The 22,214-nt window shown below is 56.7% G+C and overlaps 1 protein-coding gene across 4 annotated transcripts in view; it reads right to left on the bottom strand.

The window, feature by feature from the left end:
- CBFA2T3 (CBFA2/RUNX1 partner transcriptional co-repressor 3) overlaps positions 1–22,214 on the bottom strand; it is a 93,907-nt gene that overhangs the window by 28,011 nt on the left and 43,682 nt on the right. The window lies entirely within an intron of this gene.

Genomic DNA, 22,214 nt, shown 5'->3' with positions numbered 1-22,214 from the left:
AGCCGCCCGGGCGTTCTTTGCAGGTGGAAGGGGGGGAACACCGGACCTCCCCCTCCATCGTAATGCAGGGTCAGCCGGGCCCAAGTCGGCCGCAAAGACCTGGGAGTAGTGGTGGGATCTGGGTGGCACAGCTGCTCAGGGCCGTGGAGACGGGCTTTCTCCACCTGTTACCTTAGGGGGCGCAGCCCACCCTAGCCCGAGCTCGTCTTGCTAACTGATGGGGTCTCCTCCCGAGCCAGGGAGATGGTGGGGCAGAACCGCTGTCAAGGTCACTGCCCCTCAGCGGTCAACATGTGGCTACAGTTCTTCCCCTCTGCTCCCCCCCATCGGCCCCTTGCTCAGGGCAGACACACAGACATGTGTGTGGGGTGGCCTGCCTCTGGGGATGGTGATGAATAACGCTCACAAATGGCATTACCATCATCTCATGCTCAATGCTGTGCAAACCTCCCTTCATCTCTCCCTACCGCCCCCTCAGAGAGGAGATGCCCACCGTCACAGCACTGGGGAGGGGCGCTCTCTCAGCCTCCCACACTGAGGGCCCCGGGGGGTGAGAGGGCAGCCCCCGCCCTGCTGGGCCCCATGGAGGGAAGCAGCCAGAATCAGCCGTCACCCGGCCTCGCAGCACCTGCTGTCCACTCAGCTGCAGCCGCTGGCCTCCCTCCCGCCGGGCACCCCGCTCCCCCTCCCCCGCAGCCGGCCTGTCAGGAGGCTGATGGCTGGGCACATGTGCACTGCAGCTGTGGGGCCCGTCAACACTGTGCCTGGCTGCAGGGCCGGTGGCCAGTCCCTGGTGACAACCAAAGAAGGCAAGCGTGGCTGGCCGCCGCGGGCCTTGGGCCACCCCTCAGGGTGCAGACTGTCCTGGCCAGCCCTTCATCTGACCAGGCCACCCCAGGGCAGGCGGTGCCACCAGCATGCTTGGAAGGGTGCTTCGGATGCCAACCTGGGACACGGGCCGCAGGGCCTGTCCTGACTTTCCAGAGCCCTTCTACGCTGGGGCTTGGCGGGAGCCTCAGAGACTACACAGAACAGAGAAGCAGATAAAGGAAAGCCCCGCTGGGGAGGGCCACTCAATGCGCTGACCCTCCCTACCCGGTGCTTGTTTAACAAGCGCCTCAATGGTCAGAGAGAGGCGGAGGACGGGTCCAGGCAGGACAACTCGACACGTCGCACCTATCTCCGCAGCCCCTGAGAGCGGGCTCTAGATACACACACCCATCCTACAACGCCCGCTGGGACTCAGGATGGAGCAGGCAGAGCTCTGCTGGTGCCCGGCAACCTCTGGTGAAAAGGAGAAGGAGGCGGCGCTAGGCCCTCTGTTTGCTTAGGAGAGGAGGCAGGACCTGCTCTGGGCCCTGGACAGCCATCACTCCTTTTATTCTCAACAAAACCCTGTTTCGCAGGCACAGAGAGGTGCAGTAATCTGCCCACGGGCACACAGCAAGTATGGGCGCCTCCCTGCAGAGTCACATGGGTTTGCAGGGTTTCGTGGTTGTCACCCACAGCCACTCTTCTCTAGGAGAGGGGTCAGTCTGCCCAGCGCCTGAGCATGCTAGGGCCAATAGGCGCACCAGCCGGGATCTCAGGAGTCTTTCTTAAATCTTGTTTGAGTCCCGGCTCTATTTCCCTCCAGGCAATGTGACCTAGGGCAAGTTGCCTCATCTCCGCTCCTCCATAAGGGGGCAGCAGTGAGCACCCGCCACTGGGCGGCTGGGGGCTGGATGAGATCAGGTGAAGGGTCTGCACATAGGAGCACGCAGTGACATTCGGCAAAGGTTTACAGAGCAGCTCCTGTGCTGGTCCCTCCTCCGAGGCTGCCCTCAGCACAGGCCCGCCTCAGGAAGGAGAAAACGAGGGCCCTCTGTGAAGAGCAGAGGTGGTGTGGAGATGAGGAGGAATGGCCTGTGGTCAAGGAACAGAGAGCACAAAGGCCAGAGGCCAGGGTGCACGGCCTCTAGTTGTGCAGAAAAATAGGGCAGGAAGGCAGCTGGGCTGGGCTGGGGAGTGTAGACTAGGGTGACCAGATGTCCCGTTTCTGGCAGGACAGACCCAATTTTTAACAATTTGTCCAGCGTCCTGTGGTGTTTTAAAAAAGTCCCGATTAAAAAAAAAAAATCCTGCAGGACGCGGGACAAATTGTTAAAAATCAGGACTGTCCCGCCAAAAGCGGGATGTCTGGTCTCTTTGGTGTAGACTGCTGAGTGGCAGTGGGAGCCACCGAGGCTTGGCACAGCAGCTGGGCGGGTCTGGAGTGCGCACGTGATTTCTCCGGCCTAAATCCCTCCAGCAGCTTCCATACAGGTGGGGCTTCACCAGGCCTTACCCTGAGGGCAAACAGGTGCCTCTCTAAACTCTAAGGAGCCACCAGACAGGTGTTCTCTGTTCTCTGTTCTCTGGCTTCCTGCTCTGCCCCCCTTCAAGGCCTCATACTGAGACCCCCAGACTCACTGGGAGGCTCAGACCCCCAGCAGCTGGGAGGCTCAGGCAGCCAGCATAGGGACGTCCAGGAGGGACCTTGGGCCCATAAGGCAGAGAGGGCAGGAGCCAGCCAGGGCAGGGGTGGGAGGGGGGGAGGAGGGGGAGAGATGGGAGAGTCCAGGAAGGGGCCGTGCTGTTGGATTCTAGGTGCCAGTGAGAGGGCCACCCTCTTTCCCATTTCCCACCAAGGCTGCTGAGGGGGCCAGCATGAGCCGGCTCAGATGGCAGAGTTCCCACCAAGTCAAACTGCCACCGGAAAACCTGGGCCAGCCCCACAAGACACTCTTTTGCTCCCCATTCTTTGTCCCCTCATCCTCCAGCATCCACGCTCAGGTGTCCTCAGACCCAGCTGACTGGGCTCGTGTCTGGCATGTCCACACAGCAGCTCGGTGAACCCTCCCCGCCTCCCCGGAAAGCGCTGTCGGGGCCCAGGTGTTGGCTCCCCGAGGTCACCAGCCCATGAGAGGCAGACCCAGGCCTGCCCTGGCCATCGGACCCCCGTGCTTATTCATCTTCTAACGGCCTGTCCCCCAACCCCACCGGGGCTTTCTGTGCTGTCTTTCCCACCACGGATGCACAAGGGATGGGGCCTGCAGGCTCCTGAGAGGCTGGTGTCTTGATATCGTCTGAGTGTGCAGGAGCCGATGGACGACATCCTCCTGAGAGGGGCGAGGGTGGGCAGAGGTGCCCTGTCCTCTCCAGCCCCCGGGATCGGGGCTTCCTGCTCCAGCTCACGGCCAGAGCTCCCCACCCCCTGCCTGCCGCTCCCAGCCCGAAAGCACATTCCCAGACCCTGTGCTCCCAGGGCCCGAGGGACAGCCTGTGTCTTTCCCAGACGGCATATCCAGTTCCCAGCGAATGTCGCTAATCCATCCACAGAGGAAGCCGCTCTCCAAGGCCAGGCGGAGTTGGTGGGAAAGAACACGGAATGTGCCGGAACAAGCCACCCCATCCATCACTGTCCGTGTGTGCCTGTGGTTCCCAGCCCGCACTGCTTGGCTGAGAACTGGCCAGCGCCCAGGGCTCCCAGCCCTGGGGTTCTAGAACCCTCCGCAGAAGGAGGACCTGCTAGCGTCAGCACGGCTCATTTTCCCGGCTTTGCCCTCCTTGAATCCACGATGCTGCTGATATTACAAGCTCCCGCTTTGATCTTTTGTAGTGTGAGTCCTACTGTACCTCCTTTGACCCTCACAAAAGCCGAGCCGTGGATGTGGGAAAGCAGCAGGAATGGCAGGTGACCTGCGGCCGGCTCCTTGCACAGGTGCTGACAGATAACAACAGTAAGCTCAGCTCTTGCTGCCTCAGGCCCTTTGCACAGGGACTCACAGGCAATGATGCCAGGCCTGACCTGAGCACCCTGCATGTACCCCCTCATCTTGTCCCCACAGCAAGCCCGTGAGGTGAACAGATGAGACACTGAGGTACAGGGTGGGGAAGACTTGAAGCCAGGCTGCCTGGCTCCAGAGGCCACTCTTTGTGGGGTCTTGGGACGAGCTCCCACACAGAAACTGAGCAGGTGTTGCTCCTAGGTTGGGTACAGCTTCACCCCATGGCCCTCTCCAGGAGCTGACCTGCAGGCCAGGGTTCCTGAGGTCCATGGGGGGCTGGGGAGGGGCCCTGAAGGGTTCAGCCCCTCTCAAGTCCCCAGCATAACCAGAGGCCGGTCTCAGGAGTACTGAGCAGAGCCTTTTCCAGGGCTGCCGGGCAAGCTTGGCACCCGAGGAACGACACTGTGCCCGTTTCCGCCTCTGTAAACAAGCAGGCACTCTGGGCATACTGCCCCAGCCTCAGTTTCCACGTCTGTAAGCAGGAGTAAGGAGGGAGAGCACTAAACACGCGCAGCAACAGTCACAGCGATCTCGGAGACTGATGGTGGTGAGGACCCCAGGAGAGCAGCGTGGAACACTTGTCCAGTCATCTCCCTCCTGCACCTCGCACACATTGCCTCTTCCTTGCAGGGAAAGCGCAGGTGAGCGAAAGGAAAGGAAGCCCCTTGCGAGGTTGCCTGGCCCAGACTAGCCTCACCATGTCCTCCACCACCAGGCGAGACTGATAAGCCGGTTCCCACCGTCCCCTCCATCCCCTGAGAGGCGGAGGCTCTGCAGGTTGGGGCGGGGGGGGGGGGGGGGGGAGAGCCAGGAACCGGCCTCGGTCTCTGACTCCCCAGCTCCGCCTCTGTGGGCAGCGGGCCACTACCTTGAAACTCCCGCCAAGGTAAACCTGTCTGTCGGACTTTCTTGGGAACCGGAGCGCTAAGTGCCCTCTGAGGCACATTTCCTAAGACGGGTAAAGGTGGCTGCCTGTGTCTCAGCCCCTGAGAGCACACACGGGCCTTTGTGACCGGCTGTCCCCTTTGCCCTCACCTCCCACACTCTTCCCTTGTTGCTAGGCTGTCTGCCTCGGGCCTTTGCCTGGCTGTTCCCACTGCCAGGAGTCCCTTTCCCGGATACCTGGAGATCTGCTGCAGCCTCCACTCGATAAATACCTGTTTAATTACAACCAAGAGGACCCTGGGAGACAGCCCATCCACAGGAGATTGTTCCAGGCTTCCTGACCCCACAGGCTTCCTTTTACCAGTCGGGATTCCTGACCCCTCTGCCTCAAAGTCCGCCCCTAAATACTGTCACCTCCCTGGCCATCTTCTCTGTGTGGTAAAGTCCTGATCCAGGTGGGTGTCCGGGGCAGGACGGTCAGGGTTTTACCCAAGGCCACAGCTCAACGAGGCTGCCTGGCTCAGGGTTCTGATTCCTAGACACTACTGTGCCTGCCAGGATTTCCACCCATTGGCCAGTCCATTCATTCACTCAAAGACCTCCTGTTGCAATGGTGCTTGGCCCCCTCTAATGACAAATAACCCCTGACCCTCCTACAAGCCCGTCACCAAACTCATGGAGGAGAGAGAAGTGTGAGTGTGTCTGAGGAAAAATCAGGCTGCACATGCGTTAGGGTAGGGGTGTCGAACTCAATCAGAGAAGGGGCCAAAATCTAAAATCCAGCCTAAATCGCGGGCCGAATGGTTTACTGAACAGTCATAAACTGTCATTGTGATGGAAACGCAGCGGAGTGCAGTGATGACAGCGCGGTGCGGGCCACATTGCAAGGCCTGGCGGGACAGATTTGGCCTGCGGGCCTTGTGTTTGACACATGTGCGTTAGGGTGTCCCCCATGGGCAAGGACCCCTTAGAAGATGGAACGGAGCCGTGGACACAAAGCAGCACGGTGAGCACGGAGTGGCAGCTGGGGACCGCCATCGGGGATGCCATGTTTGGAGCAGCAAGCCGTTCTGTGAGGGGTGGAGCCGGGTCCCTGGTGTTCGGAGCAGCCCCTCTGAGTGCTCAGTGCCCTCCGGTCCCTTTGTGTCCACACACAGAGTGGGTGTCCTTTCTGGCTCAGGTGGTCCCAGGGAGGTTTTCTGGCCTCATGTCCACGGGAGGGACCTTGAAAGCCATGAGAGACACAGGGTGGTGCAGGGAAATCTTTCTTTCTTTCAAAAAACTATATTTTATTGATTTCTTTTTTACAGAGAGGAAGAGAGAGGGATAGAGAGTTAGAAACATCGATGAGAGAGAATCATCAATCAGCTGCCCCTTGCACACTCCCTACTGGGGATGTGCCTACAACCAAGGCACATGCCCTTGACCAGAATCGAACTTGGGACCCTTCAGTCCACAGGCTGATGCTCTATCCACTGAGCCAAACCGGTTTCAGCGGGAAGTCTTCCTTTGAAGGCCTAGATCACATGTGTCAAACACAAGGCCTGCGGGCCAAATCCGTCCCGCCAGGCCTTTCAATGTGGCTCGCACCGCGCTGTCATCACTGCACTCCGCTGCGTTTCCATCACAATGACAATTTATGACTGTTCAGTAAACCATTCGGCCCTCGATTTAGGCTGGATTTTAGATTTTGGCCCCTTCTCTGATTGAGTTCGACACCCCTAGCCTAGATGCTCTGAGTGCCCGCAGGCCCGTTGCTGGGAAGGCCCCATGCACCCTGTGCTGACTGCTGAGCAGGCCGGGGGACAGGCTACCCTACCAGTACAGAAGGGCCCCGTCCCCAGAGTGGCCAGAATTCAAGATACAAACAGGAGATGCAGTGAGAGAGGGGGAGCCAGATCTCTGTCATGGAGGAGGGGGCATCTGAGCCTCCAAGCCTTTGCTCAGGCAGTTCTGGTCCTTAGACTGCCTGGAGGATGGGTGGGTGGGGCTCCTCTCCTGCACCCTTGGGGTTGTGAGTAAGCCAGGTGATCTCCTCACTGAGAGCAAACTTCTTGGTAGGGGTGGGCACCCCGACTCTTCTGAACCCTCTTAATGGGAATAAACGGAGGGAAAGTTAGGCCCGAACCCTCAGGCAGCAGCCACATGTCAGAGGGGTCTGGGACCAGAGACGGCAGGGGTTCCCAGGCTGGGGCAGTGGTGAAGGGATGTGGAAGGGCTGCCTGTGTTCAGGGCAAACCCTACAGCCAGATGGGTGGGTCTGACCAGGAGGGACCCACCCCCCACCCCTCAAGGCCAGTGTCAGGGGGACACTCATCTTTGATCCCAGACCTCGGCAGAGCAGGGGATTTTGGGGGTGGCGCAGCTTAATGAGTCCCAGATGCTGGAACTTGAGTTACTTCCCACATCTGGTTTCTATTAAGGCCTCCGCCACCCGATGAATAAGTAATAATATAAAAACACAAGGATTAGTATTTTCCCTTCCAGTGCTCCAGGCGGGCCTCCTGCCCAGCCCTTCCCAGTCCTTGGGGCCTGACCCGGGTAGGCTGTTCCTCTGCCTGCCACCACCCTCCCCACAGCACAGTGCTGAGCCACCCCCCGGGCCCCAGGGACCCCGGCCTCCAGGCTAATGGGTGATGACGTGAAGACTGCAGGTCACCATGGCAACAATGTTGGCCCAAGAGTCAGGAAACCTGGGTTCCCATCCTGCTCTGTGACCAACTACTATGAACTCGAGAAAATTATTCCAGCCTCTGAGCCTCAGTTTACCCATTGGTATTATGGGGCCTGTAACTCTGCTTCTTGGGGTGGGTCTTAAATAAGGAACCCAGAAGGGCTTCATGAACTGGAAACTACACGGTTCGGGCCATCAGGGGCAGGTTCCGGCTGGCCTTCCTCCTTACCCTCCTCAGTCTCTCAGCTGCAAGGGCAGCGGCTTTTCTACTCTGGGCCTGAGTTTTCTCACCTGCAGAATGGGGATGGGAACAGACCCCACGCCACAGAGGAAAGGAAAGGCAAAGCTCGCTAATCCAGGGAAAGTGTCCAGTACGCATGGGACACGGAGGAGACTCTGCTGTGGGGTCCTGGAAGGAAGGATCTGTCCTCCGCATGTATGCACAGCTTTGATTTTATTTATTTATTTATTTAAATCCTCACATGAGGTTACTTTTTCATTGATTTTTAGAGCGTGGAAGGGAAGGGGGAGAGATGAAAAGAGAGAAACATTGATGTGAGAAAGACACATTGATTGGTTGCCTTCTGCATGTACTCTGACCAGGGCCAGGGCTCAAGCCTGCAACCGAGGAATCAAACCTGGGGCCCTCAGTCCACAGGCTGATGCTCTATCCACTGAGCAAAACCGGCGAGGGTACACCTTTGATTTTAAATAGTCTCTCTTTTGCTAAGAGCTGTTTCTGTGCCTGGGGTTTTGAAACACCTTTCCCATTCAACTCTCCTAACAAAACCCTGAGGTGTTAGGATCCTGAGATACACATGGGGAAACTGAGGCACGAATTAGTGACGTCACTAACCCCAGGCCACATGGCCATCACACAGCAGGTCCCATGTGTGTCCAGCTCAAAGGTTGAAGTCCCCAACTGGTTGGTGGCAGTGCTTGTACTGTGGATGTGCTCAGAGCGTGCCCAGGAGGGGACAGCCAGCCTCTGTCCAATGAGAGAGTCCACAAGAGAATGTCCCAGGGGCACAGTGAAGCTCCCTTGCAGATACAGGGAGACACTTGGCAGTGGCCAGGCTGCCCCACCATCATACGCAGGAGTCCATGACATCCTGCCAGTGGTGAAGGGAACCGGTATGCCTGGGTGGGAGAGTCCCTTCTACCACTGGGATGCTGCAAAATTGGACCAGACCCAATCCCACCAGAACTCCCCTTCTGAGCTGGAAAAGCACCGCCCATGTTATGCCTATAAATGAGTGTGGGGTTCATCAAAGAAGCTGGGGCAAGACGGCTTGATGGGTGGCAGACGGACTGCGTGTACCCGCACGTCTCCGGTGCTCTGACTGCCTTACAGCCCCATGGGCCCAGCACTCGCTCTTGTCCTGAGCCTGCTGGGGTGCTTCCCCTCATCCCAGCGAGGCTCTCTTCTCATTATTCAGGTTTGGTCTCAAATGCCCCTCCTCAGAGCAGCCTTCCCAGCTCACCCAAGTCAAAACTGCCCCCACTCCTGTGCTTCCTGCTACATCACCCAATTTTGTCTGCTTTGGGACACTTGTCAACACCTGTCATCAACCACTGGCTGTGTAGGTCCTTGTGCCCACGCCACTGCCTGTCTTCCCAATGACACGGTCTTGTCTTTCTCTGTACCGGTCCCGGAACAATCGCCTGACACTTAGTGGGTCCTCCATGAAGGTCTGTTAGTTGAACACTAAGAAAGAGTATGCTTCCCACCTGCCCTCTGTTGCTCTGAATCCCATGTACGTCTGTTTGAGAGCTTGGCCCACTGTGGTGGGAGAGAACTTGGGACAGGTTCTGTGCCCTTGCCAGTGGTCCTTGCAAGCAGCTCCCATGTGTGTAGGTAGGAAGGACATCCATCCCTTCATGGTGTGTCTGAGGACCAAGGAGCTACTGGAGCCTATCCCACAGCAGGGAAGCTTGGTTATAACTACTAAGATCCCCTCTGCCTCTGAGATGGATGCATTGCAAAGTGGCCTCAGTTATTTGCTCTTCCTGACCCATACCCGCTGCAATGTGACTGCAGCTCTACCTATCCAGAGGCAGAGCTTTCTGTGCTTGGACCTGGGCAGTAAAAGTGATGTCAGCCAACTGTGAGCCTGGACACAGAGGCTGGCTCCACTTGCTCTCTTGTTGACCCTCCTGCTGGAGGGTGAGACATGCATGGGGCAGTTGTCCCAGCTGAGGGCCTAGTCATGTGGGGTGCTCAGTCACAATCAGCAGAGCTACTGATCTGGAGCCCACAGCTGAACACAGACCCACATCTTACCACGGTCTCAAGAGCAAGCCCAGCCAGGATCAGAACTTCCTAGATAAGCCTGACTAAACTGCCAGCCCAAACAGCAGAACTATGATCCAAATAATGGTAATTGTTTCAAGCTACAGTTTGGGGGTTATTTATTACACAGCAGTAGCTAACGGATACATTTTAGTATTGAGAACTATAACACATTGAATTGGAAGGGAGCTTAGAGACCAACCAATCAGAACTTACAGATGGCAAACTGAATCAGGGCCTCCTGCCTCGTGGCTCCCCACTACTCTGAACTGGAAAAGCACAGCCCATGTCACACCTATAACACGGTGGGGGTGACTTGGCTTGGACAAGCAAATCCCCCTGAGTGAATGTGTTCAAAGGACATCACCAGGATGCCGGCCAACAGTTACCTACAAGGATGTTCATCATAGCATTATAAGAGTGAAGAACAGGGAATAAATAAGATGACCACAATAGAGGGCTTGTTAAATAAACTTTCTGTTAATGCCACATTATGGAATCTTCAAAATCATGCTATAGTTACATTTACTTTGGAAACTTTTTCAGCATCCCATACCTTGAACTCTCACACACCCCATGCCACAGTGATTTTACTCCTAGGCCCAGAACCAACAGATGTGCAAACCCATGTGAGTCAGCAGCAAGAAATCGGAGTTCGTCAGCCACTTTGTCACAAAGGCCCAAAGGGAAGCCCTCCAATGCCCATCAAGAGTGGAATGGTCATGCATCATGGCAGATCTAAATGGTGGAATACCACATAGCAAGGAAAAAGGACAGGACAACCATATGCAACGACATGGATGTATCTCATAAACATGGAGTGAGTGGTTGCCACCAGACCCCAAAGAACATGTGCCATGTGCTTCCATTTATATGAAGTTCAGAAACAGGCAAGATGGTCTGTGGTATCACAGTCAGGATGGGGGTTCCCTCGACAGAGGGTGACTGGGAGGGGATCAGGGCCTGAGGGCAGGGCAGGTAATGTTTGCTATCTGGAACTCTTTATGAAGTTCAAGCTCCACACTTTCCCATGAGTGTGTTATATTTTAAATACCCACTACTAGCAAAAACGATGCCATGAGAGATAGAATATTATCTAATGATCTGGAAAACCAACCGGTGAGTGAGAATCAAAAGAGGTGACAAAAGCATGTAATTCCATCTTATAAGTAAACACATGCACAGAAAAATGGTGACAAATGAACTGTGACCGTGGTTCCTGGGCAGAAAGCAGGTCAGAGCCTTTATGCTCCCACTGGTGTCTTCAAGAAGAGGCTGGGGTTTGGGTTGGGCTGTGGAGCCCATAGCTCCACCGACCACTGATGCCCGACCTCTTGGCCCTGAGCCCCGTGGGCTGGGACAGAGCCTGGTCTTCCACAGCATCCTGGCGAAGAGTTAAAGGTGGGGGAGGGGGAGAGCTCAAAGAGCTGGAATGAAAACCTTCCCTGCTCTCCAAAGGGCAGCAAATGCAATCCAGATGTCAGGCCTGCTCACCCTGTAGCTAGCACACAAAGGAAGCACATTCCTCACCCAGCTGCTGGGGCTGAGAGCTGCGGGGGAGGCGCCCCGACATCTGGGCCCCTGCTGCGGAAGGAGGGGCTGCCAGACTGGGGGAGGGGCAGCAAAAACAGCGGACGCCTTCCTCTCCCAGCACTGACTGGTCCTGGTACTCCGGAGTCTCCTCTCATCCTCCCAAGTTCATGGCCACCAGGGGCAAGTGGCCATCTGCAGACTGGTCTCCTCCCTGGGTGTGAATGGGCTGTGACAATGAATGTGACAATGAATGTGGTGGTGTGGCTGCCTGGGTGGGCGGGTACCAGGGGGTGTGGGTATACATACAGAGATAAGTGGGTAAGTAGGAGGCAGATGGATGGGTGGGTAGATGATGGATTGATGAGGGGTAGATTGTGGATGCCTGGATCTGTGGGTGGATGGGTGGGCAGAGGGAAGAGTGGGTGGATGGGTTTTTGAATGGATGGATAGGTGGGTGGGTGGATGGATGGATGGACAGATGAGTAGGTGTGTGGGTGAGTAGATGGGTGGTGCTCTGACCTGAGGGTGGTGCAGATGAGCCCCTTCTCAGGTGCTCAATGGTGGTGGGGCCGACGGAAACACAGGCCACTACAGTCACGCAGCGGTGGGGAAAGCCCACTTTGGGGTTAAACAAGTTCAAGATCGGCCCCTGACCTCACTCCTAGGGGGCTGTGGGCAAGCCTCCTTGCTTCTCTGAGCCTTGGTTTACTCATCTGTGCACTGAGAAGGAAGTTGTGAGGAGTAAGTAAGAGTCTATTAAGTGAATACCCACAACTGCTTTGTGCTTGTGTTTACCTCCCTATCCCCGCCCCCCACCCACACATATACCTAGTATCTAGGACATATTGGTTGGGGGCGGGGGACTCCAGGAGAGTCCTCACCTGGTTTGAGGGGATTCAGTAAGGGCCTCCCGGAGTAAAAACACCTATGCTGAGATTTGAACAGAACAGTCCAATGATAAGAGTTTGTCCCCCCCTCCATTATGGGCTGCAACAGAGGGACAGCATATGCAGTGTGTGTGTGTGTGGGTGGGGGGGGGGGTCTGCTTGTGTATTTCCTATTGGGAGGAGATGTGACCTTAAGAAAGGCTGCAGAACACCCCTGGGATATTTAAAACATGATCTAATCTGTACGTGTGCACAGCATCTCTAGAAGTAAACAAACTGCACCCGGGAAGAAGGGGAGCAAGGCTCTCTGTCCCCGCATTCCCTCTGTAACAGCCCCCCCCCCCCCATTTAAACCAGGTACTCGATTCATTATTATGTTTTTAATCCTCACCTGAGGATATTTTTCCCATTGCTTCCTAGAGAGTGGGAAAGAGGGGGGGGGGGGTGGTGGAAAGAAACATCGATGTGACAGACACATCGGTTGGTTGCCTCCTCACAATCCCCGACTAGGGCCAGGGATTCAAACCTGCATCCCAGGTACTTGCCTGGGAATAAACTCTGACCCTTTGGTGGAAGGGCTGACGCCCTCATCACTGGACACTCCAGCCAGGGCCCTTGATTTAGTCTTTCCCTGCTTGCTGCCCACCAGCACTGTGCCCCGCCCCTCCCGCGAAATAAACAGTCACAATAAGTAACGGATAGATAATTACAAACTGTCATATAAGTTAATATACATACATTGTATAGTTTATTTATTTTAAAAAAGGAATTGAAGACATCTAAGGAACCCATGGGGCCATGGGTCTGCCCTCTGAGCTCATAGCTGGATCAAGTGGGAAGTCCTGCAGACAGCTGCAGGCACACCCTGGGCTGGGGGTAAGAAGAGGCGATGCTGCAGCTGGTCCTGAAGGCCTTACAACCTGCACCCCTGAGGGGAAGGCGTCCCCAGCAGAGGGCACCGCTCAGTCGAAGGCATGGCAGTTGGAGTTCAGGAACAAACTAAAGCTCTGCCACAGGCGAGGCGGGGAGTGGGCAGGACGGCGGTGCAGGGTCCTGCCAGCCTGTGGAGGGTCTGGGAAACCAGGCCCCGGAGTGAGGATTTCCCTCTGCCGGCAACACGGCGCCGCGAAGGCTTAACCAGCTCCCAACATGTTTTCATTGTTTAAAAAACGTGCAAATTGGCTGCATATCACCTTGAACTCTCCAGAAAAACGCTGCCAAATTTTAAAATGCTGCGCCTACGAATGCTGAGTAATAATTAGGGGCTGGCGGGCTCTCCTGCACGTGTTCCTCCTGAGTGCCAGGTGACTCTCCCGCCAGCCCCGAACAGCCACTCACACACATGACCCGTGAGGCCCAGGCCACCGGCGATGTGTACACGGAGCCACACACACCGTGAAGCTTATGTCATCCCTGAAGGTGGGGACAAATCCCCCGCTGACGGGGCCAGAGGGCCCTCAAATACAAAGGGCTGAAATGGGATTTTAGAAACAACCTCCTGGAAAAGACAGGGACCGGTTTTGCTCCCAGAGTCGTCCCTAACCTTTCATCTCCCCACTTTAAAGATGACCCTTGAGCTGGTGTGATGGAGCTAAGGCAAGAATAGGCCTCATGTGGCAGCACCTTGATACCCCCCACAGGCAGCACCCTATAGATTGAGGACCGGGGGCTCCCTTTTCACCCCCACCCAGAAGCATATACATACCCTACTGCCCCGTGTCCTCTCAGATCCTGGCACATTGAAGGCACCAACCAGGCCCGCCCTGATACCGCCACCCAGGGACAAAGGCAGACCGAGAGAAGACCCCACCACTTTGGGGGCCCTAGATCACAGGACCTGCTCCTGTGATCACAGGGCTGTCCTCCTATCTCGCCTTCATGGGGGATCCTGGGGGTTCTCGCTTGCTCTTGCAGAATGGGCAAAGGCAGGAGGGCAAGCCCCATGCTGGGAGCTTTTCAGCTAACTCATTATTGAGGTCGAAGCTCACACCCAGGGAGGCCATTACTGTCCTCCCTTCCCAGGAGCCCAGAGAGGTCCAGATCCTCCCCTAAGTCACACAGAACAGGTACAGGGCACCGTGGCCCCAGCTTGCTGCTCACCCTTCAGATACCCATGGCTGCGGTGATTTCATGATTTTACTCCAGCAGAACCAGAGGGTCCTAGAGTCAGGGTAGCCTCATACCACCTCCAGGAGTGGGCGGGCCAAGCCCCAACAGCTGACAACAGACACACTTTGGGCATTCTGAGCTTGAAGCTTTGGGGCTCTGACTTTCCTGGGCTTTTCTCCCCAATGGATTCCAGAAAGTTCCATCTTCTTGCCCTGGGGACCATCAACATGTCCCAGAAATTCCAACTGTATGTCACCCAAAGGGCACAGGCCAGACCCCCCTCTGCAGGGGGTGCCTCAGAGTACTCGCACCCCAACTCTGAGTGCAGAGCTTGTGTGCATTGGCTGTGCACATTGGGCCAAGTTTTCACCTGCATCACCTCTCACAAGAACCCCACTATTTATCCGGTTTTCAGAGGAGTTAGCAACATGTCCTTAGTGAACCTGTCAGCCTGGCCCTGGCCAGGACTGTCACCATCACTCAGGAAAGCCCAGTCTTGGCAATGCTCCCCCAGCAGAGAACGAGAGAGGGGACAAGGCAAAGGGCTTGACCCGGAGTCACCTCTGCTGACAGTTCTCTCTCCCTTGTGCCAAGGGCCCTTCTTATGCCTCGGTAACTTGTTTCCTGAGACCGTCACTTCTAGGCTCACTTCTTCTACCGCTGAGACTTTTTAAATAAACTTTCTCTGACAGTCTGAGTCTTGGTTCTGAATTCTCTCTCAGCCAGAACTCAGGTCCTGAGCTTGCTGGACTGAGATCCGGTCTGACTCCACTGGTCAAACCGGTGCTGTTCGTGTTGCCAGAGACGGGGCAAGGCCAAGGGCCCCCGCCCCTCCAGGCCCTTGGCCCGGAGCCACCTCTGCTGACAGTTCTTGAAGATCCGTCCAGATCTCTCTGTGTAAACACAACCCTGGGCACGTTTCCCCTTTAAGAAAAGGCAAATAAAGGTGCCTACCAGTCAGACGCTTCTATTGTCAGCGTTTCCCCTGCTTGACGACGTGTCTTTTCCAGTGACAACCTGGAGGCTGCGCTCGGGTCCTCACTGTGCGACGGGAATAATTACCTCTTCCCTTGAGTGTTAACAGGAGAATCGAAGGAATACCGCACACCCACAAAGCATACTGCTGCAGCCAGGCATACAGCAGGCGCCGAATTGGTGCCACTCTGCAAAGAGGCAACTCCCTGACTACTTGCTTCCTCCAAGGCCCTCCTGGGAGCTCTCCATGCAGATGGGCTTGTCCGTCCTACCCCTGAACCCGGGAGGTGCAGAGACAGGGTCGGTCAGGCCCTAGGCCCACTGCTTGTGCTCAGCACATAGACACATGACATGCCTCCTCGGTCGCGGGCTCAGAGAGGCTCTGACACGGTATCGACGGACAATGTCTGTTGATGGGTGTGTGGTTAGCAGCTGGACAGACATGAGCTGAGCAAGGACCACGGGCCAGGTACAGAAGGGCGCCAGGGTGAAAAGCCCCGGTGCCTAGCAACAGGCAACACTGGCACAACAAGGACCCCACTCCCAGGGCACCCTTTCCTCTCCTAGCATATCGCTGGTAATGAGGTTTAGACGCCCGATCTTTCGGTCGCTGGTCATGTGAGTCGGACCCTTCCCTGGCCTTCCCTCCCCTGGCATGTTGCTGGAGAATAGCCCTTCAGCATTAAGCCCCCAGGACCCTGAGGCTCTGACCCGAATCTAGGCCTCAGGTGTGTTTCACTTCAGGCCCAGAAAAGCAGCAAATCCAGACAAGCGATGCCGTGGCTGACCTCAGGACCAGCGGCACTGACTCATGACCCCTGCCCTGGGGTCCACCCCCCAGTAGAGAACATGACCCTGAAAGGAGCCACTTGGAAAGCTGGTGAATATTTTATTGGGGTCCTCCCCTGAGACCTCAAGATGAGGACAGCACTGCTTCTCTCTCCCAAGTGCCGAGGGCCCTTCTTTTATATATATATTGATTTTCCACAGAGAGGAAGGGAGAGGGATAGAGAGCTAGAAACGTGGATGAGAGAAACATCGGCCGGCTGCCTCTTGCACACCCCCTACTGGGGATGTGCCCGAAACCCAGGTACATGCCCTTGACCAGAATCGAACCTGGGACCTTTCAGTCTGCAGACCGATGCTCTATCCACTGAGCCAAACTGGTTTCAGCCCAAAAGCCCTTCTTGCGCCTTTGTGACTTGTTCCCTGAGACCATCTCTTCTAGGCTCACTTCTTCTACCGCTGGGACTTTCTAAAATAAACTTTTTCTGACAGTCTGAGTCTTGGCTCTGAATTCTCTCTTAGCCAGAACCCAAGCCCTGAGATCCAGTCTGACTCACTGGTCTAACTGGTGCCATCCTCGTTGCCAGCAGACGTTCTAGGTCTGCACACTGCATCACGGTCACGTGAGCAAGGTGGCCGAGTGTGCTATGGGGAACCGTGGTGAGTACCTGCAGGTGTGGTCCGGCTGCAACACCAAGCCTCCAGAAATGTGGTGGAAAAGGTAAGCCTCCCCAGGCTTACAGCAACGCCCCACCCAGAAGGGCACCCGGCTTGGCAGGACAGGGGCCCCCACCCTTCCCCAGCCCTGCTGGCGTCCCCGCAACCTGGGAACAACACCTCCTTTCTCTGAATTTAAGGAAAACAGCCTCCTCTGGAAGCAAAGCTTTTAAACAGATGTTTCCTCTTGGCCTGAACCTCCCACACCTCCCCCAGCCGGGCCTCCCCTCCAGGCGGGGCCTGCTCCGCTCTCAGAGTAGGCAAGGCGCAGGGGAGACTGAGTGACTTCAATTCTTTTTCAGAAGGGGGAGGAAAATATTAAAAAAACGTGTTTTACAAGCCTGCCTTTGCCATTGTTTATGTAAACAGGTAAATTGTTTCCTGCCTCAATTAAAAACATCTGCCACATAAATGAATACCAATTAACTCATCCTGTTTTTAATTACTCTGTTAATTACACGCAGGCAGCAGAAAGGATGGCTGGAGTAGAGAAGCCGAGTGCCATCCCTCCCCCCAGCTTGGCAAGGATCCTGAATGTGTCTGGCTCCTGGAGGAGGAGGGTGGCAGGGAGGTGGTGGCACAGAGCCAGCTGGGATTCCCCGAATCGGGACTGCCCAGTGGGCACCTCCTCCCAGGGTCAAGGGTTGTCCCGCCCTGGCGCACACCAGGGAGGGTGAAGTCCCCCTCCTGCAGGCCCTTGCTGCCCCACCTCTTCCTGCCCCTCAGCTTCCTCCAGCCCCAGGACAACACCTTTATGCCCTGCTGTCACTGAGAAGAAGGGACCTTAAGGGTGCCCCTCTTATGACCTGGCCATATTGGGTTGGGGCAGGGACCAGAGTCCCTGCTGAAGGGTGCCACTGCTCACTGAGCACCTGCTGAGTGCTCACAGTGTTGTACATGCTGAAGCTCCCGGGAGCGCTCACCACCCACCCCTCACCAGCATTTCATTTGGCTTGTCCTCCCCCTCAGCCTTCAAGGGGTTTGTAATGACACAGCGTCCTCTGCCTGCTTCACTGTCACCCAGCCAGGGCATGCAGGAGGCGCTCAGCACATGCTCACCAAATGAACCAGGCGACCTCACCCATGACCCTTCCTACTTACAGCAAGAGGCCTGGAGTCCAGGGTCACATCACCTGCACCTGCTAGAGCAGGATTTGAACCCAGGACTCCAATTCCAGGGCTTGTGGTGTGTCATCACCTGTATCACCGTGGGCCAAGCTCACATGCCTGTGCTATTCCAGGGAGTTAGGTGTGGGGTGGACTCTCGAGTCTGCAAGTCTGAGAGTCCTGGGAACCACACTTTGGGCAGCTGGGCTCCACCTCCACGCCCCAGGTCTCTCCTTCCAGGGACATCTCCCCATCCTTACCCGGCCCAGGACAGTACATCCTGCCTCCCACAGACATGCTTGGTTGTCAGACACTCGCTCCATCCTTTCGCTCAGCTAATGGATGCTAAAATGATCAGAGCTGGCTGGCCCTCAGAGCCCATCCAGCTAGAGTAGCTAATAGGTTTCCGCTAGAATGCAAGTACAAGCAAATGGGGCACCAGAGCTGCTCCAGAAGAAGGGTGCTGCCCCAGGCAGGCTCAATGCGAAAGGAGTGCTGTGATCAATTAGTGATGCCTGCCACCACCATGAGAGTGGGCAGAGATCGACTAGCAATGTCTGCCATGGGCATCAGATTATCAGCTTTGCAAAGGTACCCCACATACTGGTGCAGTAGTATTCACTCAACCCCTCCCTTTGTGGATGAGAAACTTGAGGCCCACAACATTCTACAACAGTCTGCTATTCGAACCCTGTTGGTGTCTGCTCAGGGGGCTGTCTGCCCCAGGGGCCTTCTCTGAGGGATGGATCAACAATACACAAATGAACAGGCCAGAGTCCACACCACACTTGTCCCCAGTAGGGGCAAGTCCCTTCCACAGCCTGCTTACATCCCTTTGACATGAGCTGCAAATCCTGTCCCAACCTTGGAGAGGAGAAGTGAACAGTCAGTGCAGTGGCCAACAACATATGAACTCATTTAATCTTCCCAACAGCCCTCGGAGGTCATTCCATTACGACAGTAGTGATGAAAAAGTAAAACATATTACACTCCAGTCTTAAAAATGGAACAACGGAGGCACAGAGAGGTTAAATAACTGCCCACAGCACACGGCTAGGAAGGGCAGAGCTCGGGTTCGGACCCAGTTAGTGCAGCTCTGCAGGGGCCCCAGCTGGAGCTCACACAACTGCCTGGATCCACTGCGGTGTCTCCAAACATCCAGTCTCCCCAGTTTGGCAAATGGGGATGGAGAGACCCAGAGGAGCCCTGGAATGGAGAGGGCTGGCTCCAGGCTAGTGAGGGGCAGGCTGAGTGTGAAGGCAGGGGTCCATTCACTGTCTGGCCATGGGCTGTGAGCGGGTCTCTGGGCCTGAGTTCTCCTCGTGAAGTGGGGGGCCCCTCACTCTGCCTTGAAGCATGGATGTGAAGATTCCAGAGCTTTCCTGCAGGCCTCTCTGCCCTCTGTTCCCTGCCTGCCTCCCCTTCCAGGCAGGCCACCACGCTGAATTCCTGCATGTTGCCTGGTAGTTTCCTGAGCTGCTGTGGGCCCACCCTACCCATGGCTGCAGGACTTGCACCCTGAGATCTAGATGGGGCGGGAGCCTCTTTCAGATCTTCTGCACATTTCCTTTCAACACCCATGAGCCATCATAAGGGTTGGGGCGTTTCTCTGAGGCCTTTTAACCAAATTGAGCAACAAAACAAAATAATAGCAGTCAAGTCATTAAAGGGCTCCCCCATAGCACATTGGGGTCGTGGGCCTGTCAGAGAAGGAGTCCCGTGCTGGCTCACCCCAACAAAGCCAGAGCCTTGCCCACACCCAAGAGGCTCTGTGAGGAACAGCCAGGAAGCAGAATCTACCCCTTAGGCCTGCCCTTTGGGTGAGAGACACCCCACCGGCAGTCCCACAGCCCCGGGTGGTCCAGACATCAAGGAGCCTCCACACGTGTAGGGAGGAGCCCTGAGAACTCACTGGCTGGGACTTTAATCGGAGATGGCTGCCGAGAAAGAGACCGTAGGGATCGCGGATGCAGCAGCACCCCCTGGGAGGAGTATGGAGGGGTGACGGGCCAGGCAGGGGCTCATGGGGGTGGGCCCAGCGTCAAGGGCTGGTGCCCCCCAACCAAGAGGCTATGTCTTCTGTGGAGAGGCCATATCACTAGTGATCTTGGGCAAGGACACAACCTCTCTGTGAAGGAGCCAGCACAGGGAGTCCCCTCTGGATGAATGAATGAGGGGTGGTTGGCCTCGCTGAAACCCGAAGGTGGGGCCTCCTCCCACCTATCTAAATACTTCTCATCAGTCACAGGTGATGCTCTCCATCCCCTCGTGGGTGACACGGGCAGTGGGGCAGACAGCTGTAACACAGGGACCGTCTTGGGAGAAACTAGGAGCCACTGGTCGGTGAGTGCTCACCGTGCCAAGCCCAGGGCTCATTCAGCATGTACCAGCCCCCAGGCAGAATCTCAGCGCTGATTCCAAGCTGCACCGAGAGGGCAGGAGCCTGCCTCCGGGCACACAGTGTGGCCTCATCCCCAAGCCCACACCTCCCCGGCTGCAGAACAAACGGGCCATTTCTGCAACGGCAGAGGGTCCGCTTCCAGCTCCGCCTGCGCCCCCTCCCCGTAGGCTTGGGAAGGTGCCAGGCAGGCAGATGGGCCTGACGCTGGTGCAGCCGTGGTGGCAGCTGCTCTGGGGGAGAAGAGTGAGGACCCAGGTTCCACTGCCTTCCTCCTGCATGTGGGAGCCGTCTGGATGTTTTCACTCTTCCCACCAAATGGTCCCAGAACCTCCAGGAGATCCGGGTGTGGCCCTGCTGAGTCAAACAGCCCTGGGAGGGGGGTTCTGTGGGGGTGTGAGAGGACCTTCCTCATGCTAAGGTGACAGAGAGGCTTGGAGGCTGGCGGAGGATGCCACCTCCCATTTCACAGCAGGGAAAACTGAGCCTCTGAGAGGGCAGGGACATGCCTGAGGCCACACCGCTGATCCCAGGGTTTCCAATCTGAACTCTGACACACTGGGCCAGGGCATGTCCATGAGCCTCTGAGGCTCCTGCAAAGCAGGCCGTGCATCTTGCCAGGGCTCCAGAGCTGCATCAGCTTCTCGGGGCCACTGCACCCTCATCTCCAGTGTGTCCCTCGGGATGGTCTCCCTGAGGCTGGGAAGTAGGAAGACCCTGCCTGCCGTCAAGGCCACGGGGTGCACACCCTCTCCACCTGGGTAGTGTGAACATTTTCATACGCCTGTTTTTACGAGAGAGGCTGAGTGGGCAAATACCAGGCTCCTGTCCACCTCCAGAGCATCCTCACACCTGCTGCCCCTGCCAGCAGGTCCCCAAGCCTGGCGGGAGCAGGGTCCCGGGCTGCAGGGCGGCCTCTGCGTGCCCAGGTGTTTGTAGGACTCGCTTCCCCTTAACTCAGACCTGACTCACCCACCAGCATACAGAGCTTCCGGAAGCGGGAGCGAGTGGGTTTGATTGGGGAGTAACACGCCCGATGCTGAGAAGTGAGGAGCAAATCAGGGTTATTCTGGCTCCTAAAAGGGACAGAGAATGCCTCCTCGGACACCCAGCTGGACAAGCCCCTCCCTCTAGCACCAAACTCCACCAGCTTGCCAGCAGGCCCTGCCTGGTCTCCGAAACGTCCATCTTCTGACTGCCCCTGTGCAGGGCAGGCTTCGGGGGACAAGCAGCCACCCCTCCTCCTCCTCCCACGTGGCAGTGGTGACCAGGCCACACCGGGGGACATGCTTTGACACAGAGGTTCGCCACGTGGCACATCAACACAGATGACCTGCGCTCAGCCAAGAGCTTTATTTAGGAAGGACCTGGGTGAGCCCCGAACCTGCCAGCTGTGGGGCCATGGCGACCCAGCGGGACTGCTCCCGGTGCCCTGTGGGCCTCGGCGCGGGCTCCCGCACAGAGGGACGCGGCTCACCTGAGGGACCCATGGGGCCTGCACGGCTGGGGATGCCATCCGGAGGCCTAAGGCCCAGGGAATCTGAGCGGGAATCTGGCCCAGGGACAAACTGGTCGCTGCTGTGTAGTTATCAGGGTGGCGAGTCAGACAGACCTCCCCGCCTCCCGCCTCCCGGATGACAGGACAAAGCCGGGCACGCAGGACACTCACTGCCTTTCATGCTTTAGTATCCACACCAGCACCTCTGCCCGCACAAAGCCCGCAGCGCCTGCAGCGTGGTACCCATACCAGCCTTTGGTCACCTGCTGCCCCTGTCCCTGCACCTTCCAACCCCCAGGTCCCCTTGCTGGTCCTCAGAGGTGCCTCCTGGCCTCTGCGCCGCTGTCACCTGTGCCAGAGAGGCTGTGCCTGGTGGCCACCTGGTTTCCTCCCCTTCCAGGCCTCAGCTCACTGTCACCGGATCAGACAGGCCTGACCTGACGGGACAGTGACCTCCCACCCAGCCAGTGACCCTCCCGGGCTCTCGGTGAAGAAAATACCACGTGTCTCCTTCACTTATTGTCTGTCTCTCCCCTAACAGAG

This window comes from Pipistrellus kuhlii, unplaced genomic scaffold, assembly GCF_014108245.1.
Source record: "Pipistrellus kuhlii isolate mPipKuh1 unplaced genomic scaffold, mPipKuh1.p scaffold_m20_p_17, whole genome shotgun sequence".
Classification (NCBI taxonomy): Eukaryota; Metazoa; Chordata; class Mammalia; order Chiroptera; family Vespertilionidae; genus Pipistrellus; species Pipistrellus kuhlii.
The sequence above is the reverse complement of the archived record's forward strand: the minus strand, read 5'-3'. Positions and strand labels throughout refer to the sequence as shown.